This window comes from Ornithodoros turicata, chromosome 2 (assembly GCF_037126465.1).
Source record: "Ornithodoros turicata isolate Travis chromosome 2, ASM3712646v1, whole genome shotgun sequence".
NCBI lineage: Eukaryota > Metazoa > Arthropoda > Arachnida > Ixodida > Argasidae > Ornithodoros > Ornithodoros turicata.
Window position 1 is genome coordinate 62,004,622 of NC_088202.1, and position 19,217 is coordinate 62,023,838.

Below are 19,217 nucleotides of genomic sequence, written 5' to 3' on the forward strand. Positions count from 1 at the left end.
AACCCGGGTTCGAATCGCGTCATGTGATAATAGCCCAGCTGTTGACGTTTGCGCCAGCCGGAGATGTTGAAGATGTCATGACGTTGAATTTCGGAACCACGGAGCGCAAAACGTCGTTTCACACAAACAAACTGAGCGCTCCGACTCACAGCTGATAACGAAGTATGTTTATTGGCTGGTAATTTGAAACGTCATGTGCGCAGCTGGGCCGCCCGATTGGACGGCAAAACGCTACGTAGCCATGTGACGTATGCGATGTGGAGAGAGGCTCGCTGGTTACTCATCTTTGAAAGCAGTTATACTGGTCAATGAGCCGGCACGAGCCGAACGAAGTGTATATTTGGGTATTATGAGCTGCGTTCTTTCATGGGGTATCATTATTTCAGAAATGTTTGGTGGCCTGTTTACGACCCCTTTAAAATAAGTGACACCAAAAAGAGGCAGTTACTTTTATCTTGCTCTTTTCTGTTTTCCCTGTGCGGCACTTAGGGGAAGCATCATACCCGCTGGCTCTTCGCTGGAATAAAGCATTGCTTGTGCCACAAACCATTTTACAGAGAGTGGCTGTAAATGAGTAAATACGTTAAAAAAGCGGCTGAACAAATTTAACCCGCGACATCTCTTCCTTGTGTTTTCTGGTGTGCTTGTTTTTTTTTGTTTGTTTTTTGTAACACACGCTACTGGATCAAGGTGCTTCCGTTGAAAGATAACCTTCCCTGTCGCATACTTTGAGTTGCTTCACGGCGAAAGAATGTAAAATGAGGAGGAAATCAAAGGAACAATAAAAAGACAAAGCGCCGCTTGTCATGGTCAACGTGCCTCCTGAGAGTCGAGCAGATACGGCACCATGCATGGGTGATAAGTGTGTAGGTGGAATGGATCGCATATCTCCTTGTTCGTGAAGTGGACATGAGAGGGCTCTGCGATGGAGCGCTCCTTTGACGCGATGGAAAGATGCTCCGTCCAAGTTTCGGTAGTTCGGGCCCATTTCTGCAGATTCGGGGAAAAAACGAGTTGTTAGATCTAGAATGTTGCAAGGCACTGGATTCGTTTTCTCATGGCAGCACCGACAACTTCACAATTGACACCTTCGTTGTAATCGTCGTAACTAGAAAGTTATAAAATTAATTTCCACTAATTAATTAATTGCGGTACAAAAATACTCTGAAACACTTTAGGCTACTAGGTAATACTATGCAGTTGGTTCCGTTGTGATGCAATGAGCCGTTATTTTTTTAAGGTTCGGTTCGGTTTAAATGAAACACCCTATATAAGAGCATGTCCACATTGGGAACGAAAGTTTCTGCCACAATCTCTACGCGTGTTAGCACCAGTTTGACCATTTGACACCGGCCATGGTGGTTCAGTCAGGAGCGTGCTCGCCTTCTGATCCTGAGATCGCGGGTTCGAACTAGGCCGAGGAGGGACGCAATCAACTTGGTGGCTGGGGACAAGTTGCTTAGACACGCCGTCTTCCGCGAGGGATGTTAAATATGGGGTGCCGTGTGGTGAGCTTTCATCGCACGTTAAAGAACCATCAGGTGGACAAAAGCAATCCACAGACCAACCGCTGTGGCGTCGCTCATGATCTCAGTTGTCTCGCGATGTAAGCCCTCAATTATTATTATTATTCTTAGACCATTTCACGTGAGGTTGATTGGATTGTGCCCCGATCATTGTTAAGAGGAGATGGATCTTCTGTCTCTTCTGTTGGATCACTTGCGTCGTCAGCTGCCGTTCTAATGCTGTTTACAACTTTTACGAGATCGTATTCGCTCTGCATGCGTTGCAAAATGCCTTGAGGCATGAAGAAGTCGAAAGACACACCTTTACTTTAGAACCAAAGAGAGCTTCATATGTTATCCACTTCATCCCAGAATGGAAAGCGCTGTTCTTCATAAGTTGGATAAAGCGTAACCCTCCTGTGGGTAGTCTATTTATATTGCACACAGGTTGGTAACACATTTTCAATGTCCTCATTGGCTCTCCCGACTCGGCCCTAGCTTTGCTAAGGCAGTGCCTTACTGCGTACGATCATCAGTAAGGGCCAGTGTCTAATAAGTAATAACCACGTTAATGTCAAATTATATATCATTATCTGATTGCAAAATGAATGAAGCACCGACCAACGCGAATATGTCACCGCTTCTGCAGACTCGATAGGGCTGAGAACTACAAACTTAGTGAAATTATCTTGATAGACCGCGATCAATCTGTATTCTCCATGAGGCTGCTATTCGAAGTCAATCAAATCCATCCGACAACGTGAATGGAATTAAGAAGAAGCGTTAGCTTCACCGCTACACCTTTTCTGGAACTGATGCGTTTTGTTTCGTTTCTTCTTTTGTTGCAGCCCACATGACTGGACGTAAATTTCGACATGACGGGTAACATTCTTGTACTTTGCTGGACGTCCGCGACGTAAAGCTTCGTAGCACGGATCCCTTCTTGTGTCACTGGACAAATTAAGTTGTTGGTATTCCCAACAAGCATAACATCATCCTCGCTCAACAGCCAATAATCCCGATATTAATCCTTTGTAGTCATCTTGGCCTTTGTTACATGTTCCACCAGCGTTTTGTACCTGTCTTGGATTATAAAATCACAGTTTCTAGCATCCTTCTTCCGAAGTCGGCATTGTTCATCATAAAATAGACTTTCTGTCGTTATAGTGCGGTCCTGTCCTAGTTCCGATGCGTGAGCAGCACCCATTTGCGACATTTTGAAAGATAATAAGGTAGAGAGTAAAAACACGGGTGAACTGATTGAGAGGAGGTCAGTGTTGTACATAACGCCGTTACAAGGACCGCCGTTACATGCAATCGATACTTTTTGCGATGTCGGAGTAATGATAGCGATACTTTTTTTTAAATCGGTATCGGAAAACTATTTCCGTTACAAAGTTATGGTAACGGGATATCGGTATCGTTACCGACACCGATACATTTTTAGTGCCCCATCCTTTCTTCACCGACCACATTTCTTACTATTATTCATTGTCACTGGTCCACCTGGCGCTCGACCTGTAGACACGCCTACAGAATGCGAATTATACCAAACACATGTTCACTTTTAACCACGCTGCGCTCAACAGAACAGTTGAGGTCAACGAACAAAGGCATGGGCGTGCCGAGAGGAGAGCAAGGAGCGGGGGGGGGGGGGGGGGGGGAGGGTGGTGCATGCAACTCCAAGGTGGCTTGTCAAAATAGTGCACCCTTTAGTCATATGTCGTAATGATTATTCTCAGATGTCATAATAGGAACCTCTGGACACCCACATGGTGTACAATGTGTGCCTCTGGAAATAAATTGGTAGGGGGTGGAGGGTTTCAGGCTTGCCCCGCTTGCAAGCGAAAATGAAGCCTGCATGGGCTTGGAAACGTTACAACTTCTACTTTCTAAGTTGCTGTTTTTTATTGTGTTGTGCTACCGGTTCGGGAAGTTCAAATAAAATGACAAACCACGGTACTTGGAATATCTTCTGTTCATAAAGGTCAAGCAAAGTGTCCTAGCTACATAATGCTGCAAAACTACTTTACTGCAAATTTTACTGAAAAACTGTCTTCTCCCAACTTGCTATTATACAAATGGAGTGTTCACATAAGCGAGATTTCTGTGTTGCATCATCTTCGTACTCCTACGAAAGGGCCAGGCAAAATATTGCGTTACTTTTTTTTTTAGTAACGGTGGCGGTACGCCGTTACTTCAATACTTTTTACTCCAGCAACGAGTATCGATATCGCGATACAATATTTCGGTAACGGGTACAACACTGGAGGAGGTAGGCAAGTTGGGTCTGCAAACATGCGAGAAAATAATTACTTTTACTTTCCCTGCCTCAACTAATCCAGCCACAGTCCAGGTCCAGTCACACAAGGATTCCACGGCTGGATCGGGGAGGTGGTCTCTTCTGGCACAACCATGAAAAGATATATCTAGAAAACAATTGTGGTGCCGTCAGGGCTTCATGTTTCGGCAGCATAGCATGAAACGAGCGAATGCTTTGGCCAACAGGAATATACTTGTATTTTCTCAACCTCGCCAAGTATAACAGGAATGTGCCTACGATAGATGTACGTGCAGCTGGCAGTGGTGTACATAGCAGCGCTACTGCTACAGCGCTATTTGCTACTGTTTTCAGTAGCGGAGTAGCGATCGCGCAACATTTTACGTTGCTAACGGAAAAGGTATTTTCGCTACAAATACGAGTCGCAACGGACTCCTCCTCTGCTACCAGTCATATTGTGACTTTTCATAATATGGGAGCCGTGGAGCACAGAGCAGAAAATTGAGGTAACGATGAAGCAGAATTTCTTCTTGCCATTCCTTTTAGTTACTTGTTAGTCAGGAAGACGGACGTGACCATCTTCCTCAATTTCAATAACTTTTGTAAATGATAAAAATATAAAAACACTGAAACTACTTTTATTAATGTACAAGGATTGTTGCAGTAGTCTGCGTTTCGTCAGGTAGACAAGTGATAAAGAGCTGACACCTCTATATAACATACGAAGTGGCCACGTGAAAACAGATAGGCGGGGAGAACAAAACAGAAAAAAGAAAAGTTTCTACATTCTTGGATTGCTAGCTTCTATAAGCAAAGCACAACTGAATAGTTACGAATATAATTCTGTGCATTTTCTAACTTTTTAAATCACGTTTGCGAAACACACACAGGTATGCATAACATACTGCATAATATTGGCTACGCAGCTAGTTTCCGTCATCCAATGAGTTGCAAGACCAGTGTGAGCGTCTCGATAGCACATTTAAAACTGTGTTTTGTAGCTTTATTGTTCGGAGCAGATAAACAAAGCGTGCTGTCTTTTGGAACAGGAATACGAAAATATATCGGAAACACAATTAAATATCACTTTTGTCATTAATTGCACTCCCAACATACCGCCGACTTTGCTTTAAAGGTGCAGTCTAGAGGCACACAACTCTGTTTTTGGTCGGTGTGGAATGTTAGGCGCCCGAAAACAGTTTTCCCACAATTAGTGCAACCGTAGCGCATTTGGGACGCCTGCAATAGCCCCCGAATCTCCCGTGCGCGAAACACCCTCCTTCGCCTTCACGATAGACACGTGATGAGCGCCGCAACGCGCGTCACTATGTGACGTGAGTGGTAGGGACGCTCCTCATTGGACCTTGGATCACATGATCGAGGTGAGCAAAACCGCGCAGGCCGGGGCGCATCTGCTACCTCTTCGGATACGCCAGGCCTTCTCCGGCTGCCTAATGTCCGAAACGGAGGATTTGAAGCACAGGGGTGACACAAACCCGCCATTGTTGTAACTACCCTCAAGCGGGTGCTTTTGGCAAAACTGCCATCTTGTCCTGGTCGCACATCATAGAAAACGTCATTTTGAGGTCATGTGACTTTGTTTACATGCCGTTTTGCCGCTTACCGACGTACTTCCGTCGTCATAACGCCATGAGATGGACGTATTTTGCCACCGTAAACTATGCGGTGCTTCTTTCGCAACATGGTAGCATGGTAGCGCAGATATGCCGATTTTGAAGTGCCGCAGAACTGAGCGATTCTCGCGCTGTGTGTTCATTAGCGAACACTTAATATGTGTGCGAAATATCTTGGTCCAACTGTTCGTAGTTTTTTAGAAAACATTTTTTAGTCCCCACGCCCGCGCGTCAGACCGTCGGCAAACCCTGCGCACGGGCGCACCGACGTCACTGCTCTCGGTTTACCTGTCTTTGGCTTGGCATGGAATCTCGGCTTGGCCGCTCGGCTTCGTTCGTTGTCCTCTGTGCATCGTACCGTGATCGTACATAAGCGAACAGCTGTTATGTTATTGCTAGCCAGAAAGAAAGCGCGTGGATTTTTTTTTTTTTTTTGCACAGCGTCGTTTGGAAAGTGCACTTCCTTGTTCTGACCTTGCCTTTTATGGGCTGGGGTGGCGTGACACGGTGAAGTTGTCGAGAGTGCTACGCTGTCAGAACAATTCATCGGAGCATTCAAGTGTTGCCTATTATAAGCTGCCAAAAGACCAAGCAGTGCGAAGCTCTTGGCTGACAGCGATGCCTGCTAAGTTCCACTCCAAGGATTTCGTCCACGAATGTTATCATAGGTTACGCGCGACTCCAGAGGCAATTTGGAATCTCGGCACGAAATCGTCTGATGAAAATCTGAGGTGCCCGACACACAAATTTTGAACGTGCCACGGAGGATCAAGGCAAAAAACGAGAGCAAAAAGGGAAGTCGAGGTACAGATATAAAAATAGCAAGCTTCATGAATCGATTGTACAGCTGTCCTACTGCGCTTACTCTGGTATAACCACGATTAACAACACAATAGTATTGATAATCTAACTTGTGAATTACCACAGGTGGACGCTGAAGGCGGAAATGAAGCAGGATTTGGCTTGTATCAGGTGCATGAAGAAATTGCTGACACGTTAGTTGCAGTCTAGCTGCCACCGACAGGTATGACAATGTGATGTTATAATTTGAGTATTCACCTATGTTCCGCTTTTCATAGGCGCTCTCATGCAGATATCTTGACACCACTCTTAAATCTGCCCTCAACGTTACAACCCGTGCTTTCAGGGTGGAAAACAAGGGTCACCATTCCGATTAGCTGCTATCTCCTAGTTCAAGCACCTTTGTTGTCTGGACACTGGTTCCTGTGGATGGGGTGATACAAGCTTCAATGTCTGATATAGAAGGTATGTTACATTAGTTCAGTTAATTTGTCTTTTGTACATTTTTGTTACTGTCAGCTGGATTACAGCTGACACGCAGAAGCTGATGTCGTCTCTGATAATGTTTTAGAATTTTCACTGTCATCAACGTCCATTGAGGAAGGTGCTTTTACTGTCTGTGAATGTTTGATTGAAGAATAGCCAAGAATTCATGTTAAAATTGTCTACTGTTATTAATTCACTGTCTCTGTTCTGAAAGCTAGGAAAAATGGGAACTATTTATCTGTCACAACTTCACAATGAATGGCGGTTCTGGACTGGCATGTAAGCTAAAATACCTGGATTCGACAATACTCGTGTTGCACTTGGTGCATTACTGTGGGCAATGCCACATTTTTTTACATTTTTAGTGGGTCCACTGCACAAATACTGTGTGCATACTGCATGCATGGTGTTCGATAGGCAAAAATACCTGAGCAGTGCTGTGTAGTCTTTTTATCCAAAGTCCATAATCTTACTGCAAAGTCACAGTACATAGAACAGCAATGTGCAGGTATCCTGCGATATAAATTCACAACAGAAAGAAGACTGTTGAGAGCATCTAAATTTTAATGAGACGAGACTTTCGTGCACAAGGCTGCTCTTGTTTATGTCTAACGTGAAGTTACAAAATCCCAGAATATATAAAACATGTTGTAAGGTAGAGAGCGACGGTTGGTACAGAAATAAAAATAAATATACAAACATATATTATAAAATAAAAATGGGGTACAACTCCATCAGTTTCAAGCCGGCAAGGGATGAGTTGACGGGACACTGTAGCACTGTTTCCCTGAATGTCTCGCCCGTAAACGCCTTTTGTGCCAAATACTTATCTGGCCGCCGTGGTCATATGCGTGTATTGTGCTACACAACTCATCCCTTGTCTGTTTGAAACTGATGGCGTCATACCCTATTTTATTTTATTATACTATGTTTGTATTTTTATTCGTATACTGTAAACGTATTTTTATTCGCGATGTATTTTTGTCGCGGTGTATTTGGCGAATCGCGCGTTCAGTCATTTGAGAGGTTATTCGCGAGTATTTAATTTCGCGATTCCAGGGCCTGTTTCCTTTCGTGGGATAAACGTCAAGCAGTGTTCACGAGTACAATTTTTCGCGACTTTTCAGCGGTCGCGAAATTCGCGAAAATTAATACATCGCGAATAAAAATACGTTTACAGTATTTGTGCCAAACCTCGCTCTACTTGCTCTCCACCTTACAACATGTCTTATATATTCTGGAATTTTGTAACTTGATGTTAGACCTGAAGAAGTACAGCCTTCTGTGCGAAAGTCTTCTTTCTGTTGTGCACAATCATTATAAAGTAAACATGAGTGTCCATTTCTTCTCATTAAATCCTTTTTCTTTTTTTTTTCTGCAGTGGTGAGCAACCGTCAGGACACATGCAAGGAAGGGATATCTTTGGGATGACAAACCCTCATCACCTTAAGAGGATACAGTGGTTGTTGAATGTTTCATGTTCTCAAGCACATGGAAACTTCAACAAATATCTCATAAAAAATCCAGTCAGTGCTAGCACCAGGAATTGATTGTGGACCGTCCTGCTACCAGTCAGGAATGTTTTGTTGACTTTGTCCCAAGGCGGAGCTCGCCACAGCTCATTTGCCTATCTGTTAATGTTGCGATGTGTGTTCTGTTTTTCTCTTTCTGTGTTCCAGACTCAGAACAGTTACTTTGGATCAGGTCAGGTACGTTTCATATAGACATGGCAAACAGAAAGTGGTGTTTCTCAACACAACTTAGCAGTGGCCGTCATGCATTACTGCTGCAGCCATTATGCGTGAATGGAAAGCTGCACATTATGTTCACTCTAGGTTTACCTTGTACTATGTAATCTTGTTCAAGTTCTGTCACACGAGCGTGTAATGCTATCATATAGTTCAGTACTTCCTTTAAGTGGGAGGAATGGCAGCACATGAATGCAGGAAGGAAACTGTCATGTTGTGGCAAGTGTTTATGTATTGTACATTTTACTACTAATTTTATTTCTTAGCTTTCGCAGGCGTATTGTGTCAAGCCACGTTATATTAATTTGGAACATGCTCGTTTTAGTAGCTAGAGCAGCTCTTACACAGTGTGAACATAGCTCGTGTGTGTTTGTCCTTTCCACCGCTGCCCTTGGTTTTCCTCCCTGAGTCTACACATGTCCGGTATAGGTTTCAGGACCGGTAGTTCCAGCCAAGTGAGAATTGCTTTTCAGGGGATCATCATGCTGGCAGATGAAATATATGGTTTAAATTATTTGCAGATCAGGAATTGCGTAGCTTCACACAAATACTACTACTACGACATAAGAGTGGTTTCAAATCTTGCTTTCTTGTGTTCCTGACATTATTGCACTAGATGTAGTATCCACTATTATCCTTTATATGGGTGTATGTACAGTGCAATCGACAGATGCTATTTACAAATCCGTGTTTCCTACTATGTTGAAATGGGGTAGTTTGTATCTGAGAGCCATAGTGAAACACAGTCAGCCAAGGACAGACTTTTGATGCCCTCGAGAAACTTGGCAACACATTGCAGGGACTCTGGATGCTACCTAAATTTCCAGAACACAGAGATCAAGGCTGCGTTTAAACAACAAGTGGTTAGAGAAATCCAAGACAGTTGCATGTGTAAGCAGTCCGCGGTTGGATTTGCCTCTGTCCGAGATAACGTTATCTCAAAGGGGACGCACGGGCACACTCAGAATCATACTAGGGCTGCCTGTGTAGAATGAGGAGAGGGGGAATTAAGATATATAACCCCTTTTTCAAGTCTGTTATTCTGCTGGTTAAATTGTCATTTGTTTAGCAACATATATGTGTATATTCCAGAGTCTGCTAACAAATATATCAGCTGAGAGCTAGCAGTCGCATTGTAGCTGTCTCATCCGATCCTTGTTTGCTTGTGTTTCACTATGGCCGTGTTTGCTATTGCAAAAAAAGAAAAGAGCATAGAAAAACACGAAAACAGCAACCTGGAAAGCTCCCTGTCCTAGTGCTCACATGGAGGCAATGCAATGAGGTAACATGTTCCATTCACATGTTCATTCAACATGTTCCACTGTCCATAGTAGTACACATCACAATGCGAACCGATTATTCAGATTTTTGTTGAACTCCTTTGTCTTTTGGCACTTTGATTGCAGAGCCTATTATTGGAGCCTTATGTGATTCCCTCCTGAGATATTGCCACGAATCATCATCGCGAAACTTCCAGGGCAGGCACGAAACGGTACATCTCATCCCGGCGCATGCTGAAGAAGAAGCAAGAAGCTTCCAGACACATCGCCTGCTCTCTGGCAAACGCACGTGCTGTTTCTAGACTCTCCGGCGCGACGCTTAAATGCTTGTGCGCTCCAAGCTGGAGCATTCATTCTTTGGACTCACTTGTGTTCAGAGAGCTATCACTCTTGTGTTTTGCTACCAAGTAGTCTAATAAACCGTTCGCTGTTTATTCGACGACTCGCCGACCCATTTCGCTTCGTGACATTTCTGGTGGAGGTGCGGGGCATTCCTTGTCCAACGGCCTGGAAGACCAACTGCGACAAAGCAGAAGACAGCTTGGTCTGCCTGCAGAATTGCGTCCATTAGAACCCCCTAAACGCAAGAAGAAGATGACTGCGGAGACCAGTACCCAAGTGGCGCAAACTGTTGCCACGCCCATAGCCCCTGCACGGTCGCCGAAGACATTCAGCGGGGAGTATTACGACGACGTGGACGATTGGGTCGACCACTATGAGCGGATCGCCAAGTTCAACAACTGGAGTGACGACCAGAAGCTCGTCAACGTCTATTTCTCCCTGGAAGGCACCGCGAAGACATGGTTCGAGAACCGGGAGACTTCGCTCACGTCCTGGGACGTCTTCAAAAGCAAACTCCGCGAGGCGTTCGCTTTTCAACAACGAGCTGAACGCGCTGAACATCTGCTCCAGAGAAGGATCCAGCTGCCAAACGAAAGCGTTACGGGCTTCGTCGAAGATGTGTTGCGGCTCTTCCGGCGAGCTGACCCCAAAGCATCCGAGGAGAAGAAGATTCAGCGACTCGCGAGGGGCGAGGGGCGTAAAAGAAGAAATTTTTCGCGCCCTGTCCCGGGATCCACCCGCCACGACCGACGCTTTTCTGGACGAAGCCGTCCGCATTGAGAGGACCCTGCTCTCTCGCGCTACCGTCAACGAACGACACCAGGGCTACGAGGCTTTCTCCACGACCGCTGGCCTCGACGTCGGATCGCTCAGACAGCTGATTCGGGAGGTGGTACGCGAAGAATTACGAGCTCTCCTCTGTCCTGAGAAGGCTCAAGACCCTTTGTCTTCGATCGGCGCGGTCATCAAGGACGAGGTTCAGCAGGCAATCCAGACATCGTCAACCGCCAACCCCGACGCCGAAGTACCGAGACCAACCTACGCCGCCGCTGTGAGACAGGTGCCACCTACTCGTCCGTCGTACTACGGAAACCGTTGGACGCCTCCTCGGCCTGTCCAACCTACTCCGAGCGTCCCGCCACACTCTCAGCCGTTTCGCAAAACGGACGTTTGGCGGACACCCGACTTCAGACCGCTCTGCTACCACTGCGGAGAGGCCAACCACGTCTATCGCCGATGTCCCTACCGACGACTTGGCCTTCCCGGTTTTTCACCCGACGCCCCCCGCCCCCAGCGCGGTAGTCGCCCTGCCGCAATTGAAGACTATCTACGGCAGCAGAATGCTTCTGCTGGCTCGCGACGCGACCTGTCCCCGAGCGTCCCCCACCGCAGCAGGTCGCCAGGAAGAGCACGTTCACCATCACCGGCAAGACGACCTGTGTGGCGCAGCCCTAACTGGGAAAACTGAAGACTGCAGCTCCGGGAGGTGAAGCTGTGGACCGACGACAAGTTACAATTCCTCCAACTCGACGAACAGCAACGCAGCACCAACACGACGCTCGAAAAATTACCAATAACCTGAAAATACTCATCGACGGCCATGAGATGATTGCGTTAATCGATACCGGAGCCGACGACTCTGTTATAAGTGGTAGGTTGGCTAAGAAGCTTCGCAAGGTGCAAACGAAGTGGGATGAGCCTAACATCGGCACTGCTGGTGGACACGTCGTAAAACCGACTGGCCGATGCACGGCAGTCGTACAAGTGCGTGACATCCAGTACGTCGTCAGCTTTGCCGTCTTGTCGAACTGCCCACGGGATGTAATATTCGGAATGGACTTTCTAGTCGAAAACGAAGCAATCATCGACATCACAAATGGAGTTATCTCTTTTAAAACGCCGGAAACAGCAGACGACAAGTGGTGGTCACGAATAACCCCGGAGAAACGCGCAAACACGGACGTAACCGCCGTGACGACTGAGCACGTGAACCTGCCTCCCTTGTCGTCAGTCCTTGTGAGCGCTACGTGCGAGAGAGCACCGACTGGCTGTTTGTTGGCTGAAGGCAGCACACAACTTCTCCTCTAACGAGGAATTGGGATAGCAAGAGGAATTGTGCCCGTAAGAAACGGAATATTCGAACTCCTGGTCACAAATTTTCGCCCGGAGCCACAACACCTGGCGAACGTTACGAAGATAGCCGTCATTGTAGACCAATACTCCACCACGGATGTTTGCCTGATGGACACTGCTCGCATCGCGGTCACCACGGAACACGAGGCCGAACATTTCGACGTAAACCCTCAACTCAATACAACTCAAAAGCAAACCCTTCTCCAGATGCTCAACGATTTCAGTGACTGCTTCGCTGCATCGTCGAAAGTAAGACAAACGCCCATTGCGAAGCACCGCATCATCGTCGACGAAAGGGCCCGTCCAATTCACCGCATGCCGTACCGGGTCTCCTGCAAAGAGCGAGAAACGATCCGAACGCAAGTAGAAGAGATGCTAAGAGATGACATTATCCAGCCGTCGACCAGTCCATGGGCATCGCCGGTGGTACTAATGAAGAAGAAGGACGGAACATTCAGGTTCTGCGTCGACTACCGGAAACTCAATGAGATAACGAAGAAGGACGTCTACCCGTTACCGCGCATCGACGACACGCTCGATCGCCTTCAAAACGCAAAATTTTTCTCTTCCATGGACCTCAAGACGGGGTACTGGCAAATTGAAGTCGACGAACGGGACCGTGAGAAGACTGCCTTCGTCACTCCGGATGGACTTTACGAATTCAAGGTTATGACTTTCGGCCTTTGGACAGCACCAGCGACGTTCCAGCGTGTTATGGATACAGTTCTCGCCGGGTTGAAGTGGCAAACCTGCCTGGTGTACCTCGACGATGTTGTCGTCTTCGCAAGAACATTCGAAGAACATGTTGAACGGCTAAAGCAAGTCCTCGGGGCTATCAGAACTGCAGGGCTGACGTTGAAGCCTCAGAAGTGTCGATTCGGCTACGAGGAACTCAAATTTCTCGGTCATTTCGTGAGCAGCGACGGCGTACGCCCCGACCCCGAGAAGACGGCGGCCATCGCAAATTACCGTGTTCCTTCTAACGTGAAAGACGTTCGAAGCTTTCTTGGCCTTTGCGCCTACTACCGACGGTTCATTCCGAACTTTTCAAGAATTGCGTCACCCCTGAATGCCCTCACGAAGGACGGATCCACGTTTATCTGGAGTGAAGCTTAGCAACAGGCGTTTGATGAATTGAAGACGCGTCTACATACCGCACCCGTGCTTGCCCACTTCGATCCAAACGCCGAAACAGAAATACACACCGACGCAAGCAACGATGGTTTAGGAGCCGTGCTCGTTCAACTTCACGACGGCGTCGAACGTGTCATCGCTTACGCAAGCAGAACGCTAACCAAGGCAGAGAAGAACTATTCGACGACCGAAACAGAGTGCCTTGCACTCATATGAGCCATCACAAAGTTGCGCCCCTACCTGTACGGACGGCCGTTCAAGGTGGTAACAGACCACCATTCTCTGTGCTGGCTGGCTGGTTTAAGGGACCCCTCAGGACGCCTAGCGAGATGGAGTCTCCGATTACAGGAGTATGACCTAACCGTCACTTACAAGTCAGGAAGAAAACACAACGACGCCGACTGCCTGTCCCGAGCACCACTCGAGCGACAGGACAACAGCCTCGAGGACGACGACGCCTTCCTCGGTCTAATGAGCGCAACTACCATGTCTACCAAGCAGTATAACGACCCCGAATTGAAGACACTCGTCGACTATCTGCAGGGCCGCGCCGACAATGTTCCTCCCATCTTCAAAAGATCACTCCCAAGTTTTTCCCTACGTAATGGTGTCCTCTACAAAGAAAACCACGCACCACAAGGCGCTACGTGGCTTCTCGTTGTGCCTGGGGACATGCGCATCGAGATTCTTGAATCCTGCCACGACGAACCGTCATCAGGTCATTTGGGATACAGCCGGACACTGGCCCGTATAAGGGAAAAGTACTACTGGCCAAAACTGGCCAAGACCGTGCACCACTACGTAAGGACGTGCCGGGAATGCCAACGACGAAAAACGCCGCCGGTACGACCTTCTGGGTACCTTCAGCCAATCGCACCGCCGTCGGCGCCGTTGGAGCAGATTGGGATGGATCTACTCGGACCCTTCCCACGTTCGTCTTCCGGAAATCGTCGGATAATCGTCGCCACCGACTACCTGACACGCTATGCTGAGACTAAGGCACTTCCACAGGGCACAGCAACAGAAGTGGCGAAGTTCTTCATCGAGAACATCGTACTACGGCACGGAGCTCCGACCGCCTTAATCACCGATAAGGGAACAGCATTTACAAGCAGGCTAACACAAGAAATTATTCGACTTAGCCACACCGCTCACCGGAGGACAACGGCGTACCATCCGCAGACGAACGGGCTCACCGAACGCCTAAACAAAACCCTTGCCGACATGATTTCGATGTACGTCGACGTCGAGCACAAGACATGGGACGAAATACTGCCTTACGTCACGTTCGCCTATAACAGGGCTGTCCAGGAAACAACGGGATTCACACCGTTCCGCCTTGCACACGGCCATGACGCATCGACTATGCTGGACGCGATGGTGCCCCACGAACCCAGTGATGTGGAAAACGACGCTCTGGACTTCACACAGCGAGCAGAAGAAGCCCGCCAGCTGGCCAGACTACGGATTGGTCAACAACAACGCGTCGATGAAAGAAGATACAATTTGCGCCGACGAGACGTACGCTTCAGTCCAGGCGACTTGGTATGGGTTTGGACTCCGATTCGACGACGAGGCCTGAGCGAGAAGCTACTGAAGCGGTACTTCGGTCCCTACAAAGTACTTCGACGCATTGGAGACCTGGATTACGAAGTGGTACCTGAGGGCAGCGTTCCCTCTAGACGACCCCCGAGGACTGAAATAGTTCACGTCGTTCGACTCAAGCCGTACTACAGCAGGTAGCGCTGAAGACTGGCTGGAAGGAAACAACATGGAAAAAAAAAAAAGAGAAGAAACGGCATCGAGACGATGCCCCGTCTACGGAGGGGGCAATGCCACGAATCATCATCGCGAAACTTCCAGGGCAGGCACGAAACGGTACATATAATCCCGGCGCATGCTGAAGAAGAAGCAAGAAGCTTCCAGACACATCGCCTGCTCTCTGGCAAACGCACGTGCTGTTTCTAGACTTTTCGGCGCGACGCTTAAATGCTTGTGCGCTCCAAGCTGGAGCATTCATTCTTTGGACTCACTTGTGTTCAGAGAGCTATCACTCTTGTGTTTTGCTACCAAGTAGTCTAATAAACCGTTCGCTGTTTATTCGACGACTCGACGACCCATTTCGCTTCGTGACAATATTTTAAGAATGCTGATGCTGTGCAGTGTGTTAATTTGTACTGTGTTGAGGTACAAAAAGAGAATTCATACCTGCATTTGAATACATAGGAATAATTTGTAAGTACTTTCATTGTTGACATTTATATTTGCACCAGGGCCCAACATTGTTGATTGTTGGAAAATGTAAATAAAAAGATTTATTTGCTTGCCAAACAATGCACAAATGTCGTCTTTTCTAGTGAGATATTTACTGTTCACCAGACATAAATGTGGAAAAGTTAAAGGGGCTCAATGATGGTAGAGTTTAGCATTGTTTTTTGCCACTTCACATGTATTCACTGTTATTCATGTCCACATGTAGGACTAGGAAGGTACAGCATGCGCATAAAAAATAATTTCGTATGCATCCACACATATGGTTTAGAAGATTAGATAGATGATAGATGTCCACGCATATATAATTGTGATTCATGTGCAGTGGGTATGCTAACTCATAACTTCCATAAACGCAAGTTACATGGGCCCTGTAAGACTGCCCTTTGAGAATGGTTTAGTAACGTGTCTGTAACTGTAACGGTAACAGCCAGTCGAGAATGCTGCACACAGGGTTGCAGCTTACATATTGCTTATGATTCCCTACGTGATAAATATTAAATACAACTGACTTGTGCAATAATTCCCGAGTACGGAATTAATTCCGAGGCTGGCCAGTGATGTCACGCAGGACGGCAAGTCACATAAATTACCCCTAACACTTTCACACCCCAGTTACTGAGTTGTGAGTTGAAACAGCGCTCTACAGAGGGATAAGGTGCACCCACTCATTTGACCCACTGATTTGATGCCCTAACTCTTCAGACCCAATTTCTAAAAACACCATTTCTCAGTGGCAATATGGGCTCTGGTATTTCTTTTGCGACGCCATAGTGTGCAACCACATGGCTTCATGAGCTTTCGTGTGAATGTTTTTGTGCTACGGTGCTCATTACAAACAATATCCAGATGTTTGACATGAAATGCAGTAGTTTGTAGCGTGCTACACGACGCAGCATGACATGGGAGTGTGTGATTCAAAGAAAGCTTCTGGAAAGTGCACAGAATCCCACAAAAACTTTAACATGTGATTTGTATTTCGTTTTACGTCGCTCGTCGTTCCATAACATAGTCGACAGTGTTGCACATTGGTAAATCGTACGTAACACTTGTCCCATAGCAGTGTGCGGTTTCTCAAATACACAGCACGATTTTTTCCTGCAAAACTAAAACTCTGTCGGCATTTTCTTGCTAAAACGGCCGTTGAAACGTCAGTCAATTTCCTAAGATAATTGATCCTACAATGGGTAAGTGATGTAAAGGGCCGGGCTAACGCAGGCGCGACTTGATACAAATTGTACGTGCTCACAAAACACAAACGACGAATTCCAGTCACAACATCGCACAGAGCTTGGTTCACGAATGAGCTCGCAGCTGCTGCACTGTTTACTTATCGCGGAACCCGGCTGTCCGCCATCTTCAAGCACAGATATGTGAAGCCACGAAAAGCCGCAGCTGGAATCCACTGACAAGTACGAAGGCGCGTAAACGTCACAATGGCCGTTCGGGTGCATCTACGTCATAAAAATGGCTGCGCCCATGTGTGTTTCGGAATGAATTATCTATTTTTTTGACATGGTACTGTGCCGAACTCGGAGAATGAAGGTGCATTTTGGGGAGAGCTGGATGTGGGCTTTCAGAATATCACAATCGTTTCGACTATTTGGGATATCGGCATAGCTGACCTTTAAGTACATCGCATCGGCTCACTCAGTCTTAACGCGCGGTCGACATCACATCTTTGGAAGTCGTCAACGGTACGATGCTTTATGTGCAAAATTGCGCGTTTTATCACAAGATTATCGGATAAGAATAATTACCGTGATCGAAAGACATCCAAAACGTTGCACAGCAACAACACCGCATTGTTTACAAACGGTTTGGCCGCCGATCATGGTTGCCGCCATCTTTAAGGTCACGTGTGCCTTGACGTTTGCTGTGACGTGCGAACAGGACCTGTCCAGGATGCATTGCGTTCGCCCAGCACGCTTTTGTCTACGGAGCAATACACTGGATGCCACCCCTGTGATTTGAGGGCTGTCAACGACTCGACCTCGATTTTTTGGAACCGCTGACACTACGGGAAGAACGAGTTGGTGCATCACGAATCTAACCGTGTGTTGTACAGCGATACTCCAGTGCTTCCCGACAGTGTGCTGCGTGTCTGACCGTTTTCACTGCACAGTTGGTACAGTGGCTAACGGACGGAGCCACAATAGCGCGCGCCGTCATTGCTTGCTTTCTGCTACTGTGAGTTTTGACATAGCACAGAAGCCACGAATATTGCTCTTGTGACCGCAATGTTATTTTGTTTTTCAGAAAACGTAATATAAATCATATAGCGAATAGAAGTAAACAAGAAACAGCTCGCAATATTCGTAGCAGACGGTTTTCCCTACCAACGAATGAGGGGGCTCTCTACCAGAAACGTCACACTAGAGTGGGTGTGGTCTGCAGTCGGAGCGCTCCGACCTGTCACTGCAGCAGCGATTCTGCAAATTACTTGCGCCGCGGTGAAACAGCTTTGGACAGAAATATTTTGCGGGAATGCTTTTCACACACGGCTTTGCAAGATGACAGCAGTTTTTGGCCATGTTAGATACCACTTTAATGCTCCTTTAAGGTGTTGTGCCCAGGTGAAGCCTCTCTGGCGAGATAGAATTACCCAGATTACATAGGTTGACGAACGCGGTCTAGTTATTTTCTCACGTTACATACGTTACACTGTAGGTAGATGAGCTACACAAAATGAATAAAAAATATTATCCGGGAGGCGTATTTCCAAACCCGCTCCTGTACAACAGATCGGCCGCCGCCGCCTCCAGTTAGCGCGCCGGCGGCGGCAGAAAACCCTGAACATGGCGGCTGCTGTGCTATGTTGCTATGTTTGTGGTCGGAGCGTGTAGACGGCTGGACGGTGTCTTTGGATGACGATAAGGAACGTACAAGTTTTCCGAACATTGATGTGCCTTGCTTTTGAGAACGTGAGACCATGGATAGTCAACGTTTTCAGTGAAAGTGACGATGTGCTGCTGCTTCGTGTCTCTAGTTTGCGATGGCATGAATGCCCATTGTCGTTCAAATTATTGTGAGAAACAAAGCGCGAAGACTGAAAAACCAAATATCGGCTAAAGCTTTGTTGTGTGTCACCTTCGATGGAGTGTATCAATATGAAAAATAACACTTTCCAATCCCGCCGTAACGTTATTTACTGCGATTCTTTATAGCAACCACTCTCTCTGAAGCTGTTTACGAGGAACATTGGAATTAAGCCATTAAAGAAATAAACCGTCGTCGAATTATGACATGGTCATGGCGCATCTTCAAAAATGGCAAGACTGTATGTACTGAAGTCTGTACATAGTACATGCACAAAAGATAACACTTCTGTGTGTATGGACACCTGTGCGTCCTAACTTTTCGGGTTCGGGGGGATGTGTGATTCGGGTTGTATTTTCCAACTTCTAATTCGCTGTGAGATGGAGTCCTGTTAATACATTCAGATGATGTCCTTTTCTTTCTGCTTAGACTTCTTTGCTGATACTTCATGGTCTCTTTCATGTTGACATAAAAATCATGTCCACTAGTTATAAGTAGAGACACTGCACTATCTTTACGTAACTAATAGTTTTGACAACCGTACAGTGTACTATAACAAAGAA